Source organism: Scyliorhinus torazame, chromosome 30 (genome assembly GCF_047496885.1).
Source record: "Scyliorhinus torazame isolate Kashiwa2021f chromosome 30, sScyTor2.1, whole genome shotgun sequence".
In the NCBI taxonomy this organism is placed as follows: Eukaryota; Metazoa; Chordata; class Chondrichthyes; order Carcharhiniformes; family Scyliorhinidae; genus Scyliorhinus; species Scyliorhinus torazame.
Window position 1 is genome coordinate 2,367,177 of NC_092736.1, and position 8,155 is coordinate 2,375,331.

Below are 8,155 nucleotides of genomic sequence, written 5' to 3' on the forward strand. Positions count from 1 at the left end.
TTGTGGAATGCTCAGGTGACACGGTAGCACAGTGGTTAGCACAGTTGCTCTACAGCACCAGGGTCCCAGGTTCGATTCCCGGCTTGGGTCACTGTGCAGAGTCTGCACGTTCTCCCCGTGTCTGCGTGGGTTTTCTCCGGGCGTTCTGGTTTCCTCCCATCCTCCCACAAGTCGTTGTCCCCCCCCCCCGCAAAATGACGTGCTTGTTAGATGAATTGGACATTCTGAATTCTCCCTGTACCCGAACAGGTACCGGAATGTGGCGACTAGGGGCTTTTCACGGTAACTTCATTGCAGTGTTAATGTCAGCCTACGTGTGACACTTACAAAGATTATTATGCTTCGTTGCTGTGTATCCTCAAAACTGAAATCAATTAAGTGGGTGAAGCGCTTCTGGGAATTGAGAGATGGGACGGGAATGGTGTGTGTGCAGTATCATCCGTGTCAATGAAGTTGCGTTTCCATAGTTAGTGATTTTAAACAAGATTGGAAAGGGGAAGTGGTGTCTGCTGATGTGGCAATCTGGTTACCCATTTAATCATTAGACACCCAACTTCCCTCTGGCTAAGGAAACTGGGAAATAATGTCAGGTGAGCAGAGACACTTCCTGTGTGTTATGTAATCTCTCCGATCCTGTGCAGCCCCCCCCCCCCCCCCCCCCACTATGGAGCATTCAGCATAGCCACTGCTGTGTACAGTAACCCCAGTGTCCTGTACACATGAGCTAGTTGAAGTCTCCTATGTACACTAACCCAGTGTTTAATTTGTGTTTGGCAGTCCAATTCTGTGAGCCAGATTGATGTCATTAATGCAGTTTTTACATCTCACTGCCCTAGTGGCCCTTACTCAATAAAGAAAATACTCTACAATTGCTTTCTCGCAAAGACCTGGCTGATACTTTTATGCATTTGACAACTCGGACAGCACAAGCACTTTGCCTGTTATTTGAAGAAAGAAGGGCAATAATTGGCTACACACCACGCAGAGCTCCATTTTGTACTGTGGGTTTCTGTGACCGTTTCTGTGCTTGCAACCAGTGATCCACGAGATTCTTTTCGTTGTAAGTCACGAGAAAATAAAAATGTGTTAGTTTTATCTTCAAAGAGAAGTTGCCTGGAGTTTGATGCTGATTGCTTTGTTCCCTTTGATTCACTACCACTACCCCAATCACCACCAATCCACTCTCCCGAAATCACTCAAATACTGATTTACTCAGCACGTTTATGACTGTTTTGCCCTTTCCAAAAAATATTGTTTGCACCGAGGTTCCCTGGGAATTGCCAGTTGTTGGGTGGTTTAAGCTTCACAGGGCACCGATGCCGGAGAAGCCAGCGGCCGGCCCAAGTCTTGCATTGTTGTAGCAGTCACTATATGGATCAGGAGCTGGAATCCAGGGTCACTCTTTCCCCACCCCACTCCCCTTGCAGTTGGCTGCTATGATCTCTCTGCCACAGACTGAGCAAAGCTCACAAATGCAGTGTTTGAAATCAGCCCAGTGTTGCCAGGAAACTGAGCAGGTACTTGCTGGGTGACACTCTATAGTTGCCTTTATAGGGCAACTTCACAATCTCTCTTGCTATTTACTTTCATTGATCTACTCAAAAGCTACAACACTGACTGAAATATGAGTTTGTTGAATTAGTATGGTGTTTACCATCCACAATAGCAAATATTTCGAATTGTATTTACGCAGCCTGTTTCCATGTCCCTTACTCTTTCGTCCTTCATTCACACCTCCAATCTAATCTTAAATGTTGATATCCATTCAGCAATGACCTTGCTGCCATTTAAAAATCTACCCCTAACTGTCCCCATATACTTAATTGTGGATTAATTTTTTAAATGACTGGTGTTCACGACTCCTCCCTTTACTTGTCTGCACCGTTAGATGTCTTTTCTTTAAGGCAGCACGGTGGCACAGTGGTTAGCACTGCTGTCTCACGGCGCCGAGGTCCCAGGTTTGATCCCGGCTCTGGGTCACTGTCCGTGTGGAGTTTGTACATTCTCCCCGTGTCTGCGTGGGTTTCGCCCCCACAACCTAAAGATGTGCAGGCTAGGTGGATTGGCCACACTAAATTGCCCCTTAATTGGAAATATATAATTGCATACTCTAAATTTAAAAAAAAGAGATGTCTTCTCTTTTTCCTAACTGATCTTTAAAAAATAAATTGTCTTGCATGATATTCATAAAGCCACCTTGACAAAATCCCTTTGCACCGATGATTTCTACCTTTCTCTCTGTGTCTCCTGCATTCTGACTATCCTGTTCACCTGACTCTTGCCAGTTTGTTTCTCAAAATATCTAATAATGTTTATTAGTGTCACAAGTAGGCTTACATTAACACGGCAATGGAGTTATTGTGAAAATCCCCTTGTCGTCACACTCCGGCGCCTGTTCTGGTACACAGAGGGAGAATTCAGAATGTCCAATTCACCTAACAGCACTTGTGGGAGGAAACCGGAGCACCCGGAGGAAACCCACCCAGACACTGGGAGAATGTGCAGACTTTGCACAGACAGTGAGCCAAGCCGGGAATCGAACCTGGGACTGTGAAGCGACAGTGCTAACCACTGTGCTACCGTGCTGCCCTCTCTCCCCTTCTGCAGTCTATCTTGCATTGTCATTTCCCAACCCCCCCTCCCACTCCGTCTTTCTCTTTTTCTCCATTCTGCCTCTGGTTAACCTGCCAAACCCCACTGCCATCTCCTGGTTTCTCCCCTTTGAAACAAGCCAAAATGGAAAGGAAAGCTGACAGCAAGAGAAGTGATGGCGGGAAACCAGGGTTAGACCAGTGAAGCCAACATCTGTTTTGGGGAAATTAAACTAGAGTCTATAATCAGCGACAAATTTATATAGCATCTTTAATATAATGAAATTATATTAATGAAATTACACGGTCCTTTCCAGGAATGTTCTAAACAAAATAGAGCACCAGGCCACACAGAGAGATATTGAAGCTTGTTCATGGAGTTGGGTTTTATGGGAGAGGTTTCGGCAGGAAGTACCTGAGCTTGGACCGCAGGGGGCTGAAGGATTAATTAAGGACAGACTGAACACCGTTGAATTTTCAGCCGGTCAGGGCGAGCCAGTGGGAATTCGGGAAGCTCATGTTTCATTAATATGATTGAATTTTTGAAGAGGTGACTAAAGTAGTCGACACACGGAAATGACTGGATGCTGTTTATGTGGCTGCCCAGAAGGCATTTGACATAACCCCTCATACGAGACTGTTAGTTAAAGCTCATGGAATTGAAGAAAATGATTGACCCAGTTAAGAAATGGGCTGAGCAGACAGCGAGTCTCCTTGTCCTGCTGGGCACTGTTGCCCGCAGGCTGAAGCCCTTCAGATCTTTCGGGCGACATGCCTCGGGTAGTAGCGGACATTCAAGCCTTTGGGAATGCCGTTCCTCAGGTACCATCAACGGAGTTTCTTTGGCTGTATCCCCACTTCTATATAAGGACTTTGCTGCAGGAGACACCCGTCCTGAGGTGATTGAGGTGCAGCCAAATTTGTCATGTTTCACTGGCTCCCGGAGAGCAAGGATAACTGGCAGCATGTGACTAGTGGTGTCCCACAATAACCTCAACTGTTTTCCATATTTATTAACAACCCTCTTAGATGATGGGGATAGAAAGCCACATATCCAACTTGTTGATGACACAAAGATAAGCAGTATTCTCAGCAGTATCGATGGAAGCGTAGAATTCCAAAGAGATACTGGCCCGGCTCCAGTCTGGGTCTGGCCCGGCTCCAGTCCTGGTTCGGTCCGGGTCGGGCCCGGCTCCAGTCCTGGTTCCGTCCGGGTCTGGCCCGGCTCCAGTCCTGGTTCGGTCTGGGTATGGACCACTCCTGTCCTGGTTCCGTCCGGGTCTGGCCCGGCTCCAGTCCTGGTTCGGTCCGGGTCTGGCCCGGCTCCAGTCCGGGTTCTGCCCGGCTCCAGTCCAGGTTTAGCCCAGGTTCAGTCACGATCTGGCCCAGCTCCAGACCGGGTTTAGTCCCGGTTCAGTCCGGTACAGTCTGGGTTTAGAAGAAAGAACAATACAGCACAGGAACAGGCCCTTCGGCCCTCCAAGCCTGTACCGGTCATGATACCAACCTTGGCCAAAACTCTCAGCACTTCCTTGTGCTGTATCCCTCTATACCCGTCCTACCCATGTGTTTGTCAAGATGCCTTTTGAACACCACAATCTCCCCTGGCATCGCGTTCCACGCACTCACCACCTGGACGCGTTCCAGCACAGTGGTTAGCACAGTTGCTTCACAGGTCCAGGGACCTGGGCTCGATTCCCGGCTTGGGTCACTGTCTGTGCGGGGTCTGCACACTCTCCTCGTGTCTGCGTGGGTTTCCTCCGGGTGGTCCGGTTTCCTTCCACAGTCCAAAGATGTGCAGGTTAGGTGGATTGGCCATACTAAATTGCCCTTAAAGGTTAGGTGGGGTTACTGGGATAGGGTGGAGGTGTGGGCTTAAGTGGGGTGCTCTTTCCAAGGGCCAATGCAGACTTGATGGGCCAAATGGCCTCCTTCTGCATTGTAAATTTTATTCTATGATTCACCCTCTGCGTAAAATACCTGCCTCGCACATCTCCTCTAAACTTTGCCCCACGGACCTTAAACCTATGGCTCCCAGTGACTGACCCCTTCACCCTGGGAAAGAGTATCCACTCTATCCATGCTCCTCATAATCTTGTAGACCTCTATCAGGTCACCCCTCAACCTCCGTCTCTAATGAAAACAGTCCGAATCTATTCAGCCTCTCCACATAGCTAACACCCTCCAGACCAGGCAACATCCTGGTAAACCTCCTCTGCACCCTCTCCAAAGCCTCCACATCCTTCTGGTAGTGTGGCGACCAGAATTGTGCACAATATTCCAACTGCGGCCGTCCTGAGGTTCTATACAACTGTAGCATGACTTGCCAGTTTTTATACTCGATGCCCCGTCCAATGAAGTCAAGCATGCCGTATGCTTTCTTGACTACCTTGTCCACTTGTGTTGCCACCTTCAAAGATCTGTGGACCTGCACGCCCAGATCTCTCTGACTTTCTGTATTCCTAAGAGTTTTGCCATTTACGGTATATTTCCCCTCTATGTTCGACCTACCAAAATGCATTACCTCACATTTGTCCGGATTAAACTACATTCGCCATTTCTCTGCCCAAGTCCCCAACCTATCTCTGTCCTGCTGTATCTTCTGACAATCCTCAACACTATCTGCCACTCCACCAACCTTGGTGTCATCCGTGAACTTACTAATCAGACTGGCTACATTTTCCTCCAAATCGTTTATGTACACCACGAACAACAGAGGTCCCAGCACCGATCCCTGTGGAACACCGCTAGTCACAACCTTCCATTCTGAAAAACACCCGTCTACTGCTACCCTTTGCCTTCTGTGACCGAGCCAGTTCTGTATCCATCTTACCACCTCACCCCTGATCCCGTGTGTCTTCACCTTTTTTGTACCAGTCTGCCATGAGGCACCTTGTCAAAGGCTTTACTGAAGTCCATGTAAACATCATCCACCGCCCTCCCCTCATCAATCATCTTTGTCACCTCCTCAAAAAACTTGATCAAGTTAGTGAGGCACGACCTCCCCTTCACAAAACCATGCTGCCTTTTGCTAATGAGTCCATTTGTTTGCAAATGGGTATAAATCCTGTCCCTGAGAATTCTCTCCAATAATTTACTTACTACCGATGTGTGGCTCACCGGCCTATAGTTTCCAGGATTATTCCTGCTCCCTTTCTTAAACAGCGGGACCACCTCAGCTATTCTCCAGTCCTATGGGATCTCACCTGTAGCCAATGAGGATACAAAAATGTCAGGAGACTTATAATATAATAATAATCTTTATTGTCACAAGTAGGCTTACATTAACACTTATACACCTTATACATTTATACACCTTAATGTCTTTTAAAACACCCAATACCATCTCCTTTTTAATGTCAACATGACCCAGACTGTCTACACATCCTACCCAAGAATCATCTTCCACAAAGTCCTTTTCTTTGGTGAACACTGATGCAAAGTACTCATTTCGTACCTCGCCCATTTCCTCTGGCTCAGCACATAGATTTCCCCCACTGTCCTTAAATCATCCAATCCTCTCCCTGGCCACCCTCTTGAACATAGAACATAGAAAATTACAGCACAGAACAGGCCCTTCGGCCCACGATGTTGTGCCAAACCTTTGTCCTAGATTAATCTAAATTATCATAGAATTTACAGTGAGGAAGGAGGCCATTCGGCCCATTGAGTCTGCACCAGCTCTTGGAAAGAGCACCCCACCCAAGGTCAACACCTCCATCCAACACTAAGGGCAATTTTGGACACTAAGGGCAATTTATCATGGCCAATCCACCTAACCTGCACATCTTTGGACTGTGGGAGGAAACCGGAGCACCCGGAGGAAACCCACGCACACACGGGGAGGATGTGCAGACTCCGCACAGATAGTGACCCAAGCCGGAATCGAACCTGGGACCCTGGAGCTGTGAAGCAATTGTGCTATCCACAATGCTACCGTGCTGCCCTTAAGAACAAATTAATCTACACTATATCATTCTACCGTAATCCATGTACCTATCCAACAGCTGCTTGCAGGTCCCTAATGTTTCCGACTCAACTACTTCCACAGGCAGTGCATTCCATGCCCCCACTACTCTCTGGGTAAAGAACCTACCTCTGACATCCCCCCTATATCTTCCACCATTCACCTTAAATTTATGTCCCCTTGTAATGGTTTGTTCCACCCGGGGAAAAAGTCTCTGATTGTCTATCTATTCCCCTGATCATCTTATAAACCTCTATCAAGTCGCTCCTCATCCTTCTCCGTTCTAATAAGAAAAGGCCTAGCACCCTCAACCTTTCCTCGTAAGACCTACTCTCCATTCCAGGCAACATCCTGGTAAATCTCCTTTGCACCTTTTCCAAAGCTTCCACATCCTTCCTAAAATGAAGCGACCAGAACTGTACACAGTACTCCAAATGTGGCCTTACCAAAGTTTTGTACAGCTGAATCATCACCTCACGGCTCTTAAATTCAATCCCTCTGTTAATGAACGCTAGCACACCATAGGCCTTCTTTACAGCTCTATCCACTTGAGTGGCAACTTTCAAAGATGTATGAACATCGACCCCAAGATCTCTCTGCTCCTCCACATTGCCAAGAATTCTACCATTAACCCTGTATTCCGCATTCATATTTGTCCTTCCAAAATGGACAACCTCACACTTTTCAGGGTTAAACTCCATCTGCCACTTCTCAGCCCAGCTCTGCATCCTATCTATGTCTCTTTGCAGCCGACAACAGCCCTCCTCACTATCCACAACTCCACCAATCTTCGTATCGTCTGCAAATTTATTGACCCACCCTTCAACTCCCTCATCCAAGTTATTAATGAAAATCACAAACAGCTGAGGACCCAGAACTGATCCCTGCGGTACACCACTGGTAACTGGGCTCCAGGCTGAATATTTGCCACCACCACCACCACTCTCTGACTTCTATCGGTTAGCCAGCTCGTTATCCAACTGGCCAAATTTCCCACTATCCCATGCCTCCTTACTTTCTGCATAAGCCTACAATGGGGAACCTTATCAAATGCCTTACTAAAATCCATGTACACTACATCCACTGCTTTACCTTCATCCACATGCTTGGTCACCTCCTCAAAGAATTCAATAAGACTTGTAAGGCAAGACCTACCCCTCACAAATCCGTGCTGACTATCCCTAATCAAGCAGTGTCTTTCCAGATGCTCAGAAATCCTATCCTTCAGTACCCTTTCCATTACTTTGCCTACCACCGAAGTAAGACTAACTGGCCTGTAATTCCCAGGGTTATCCCTAGTCCCTTTTTTGAACAGGGGCACGACATGTCCATTTTACTTAAGAATAAAAAGCTTTGGGATTCACCTTAATCTTACTTGCCAAGGACTTTTCATGACCCCCCCCCCCCAACGCACTCCTAATTTCCGCTTAAGTACCTTCCTACTTTGTTTATACTCCTCAAGGGTTCCTACTACTCAAGCGGGAGAATCCAGCTGAGAGGTTGTGCAGTGCTGGTCCGAGGAAACAGAAGAGCTCCTACGTGACTGCTGAGAGACAGTGGACTGGTCCATATTTAAGAACTCAGCGACCAAGGCCAA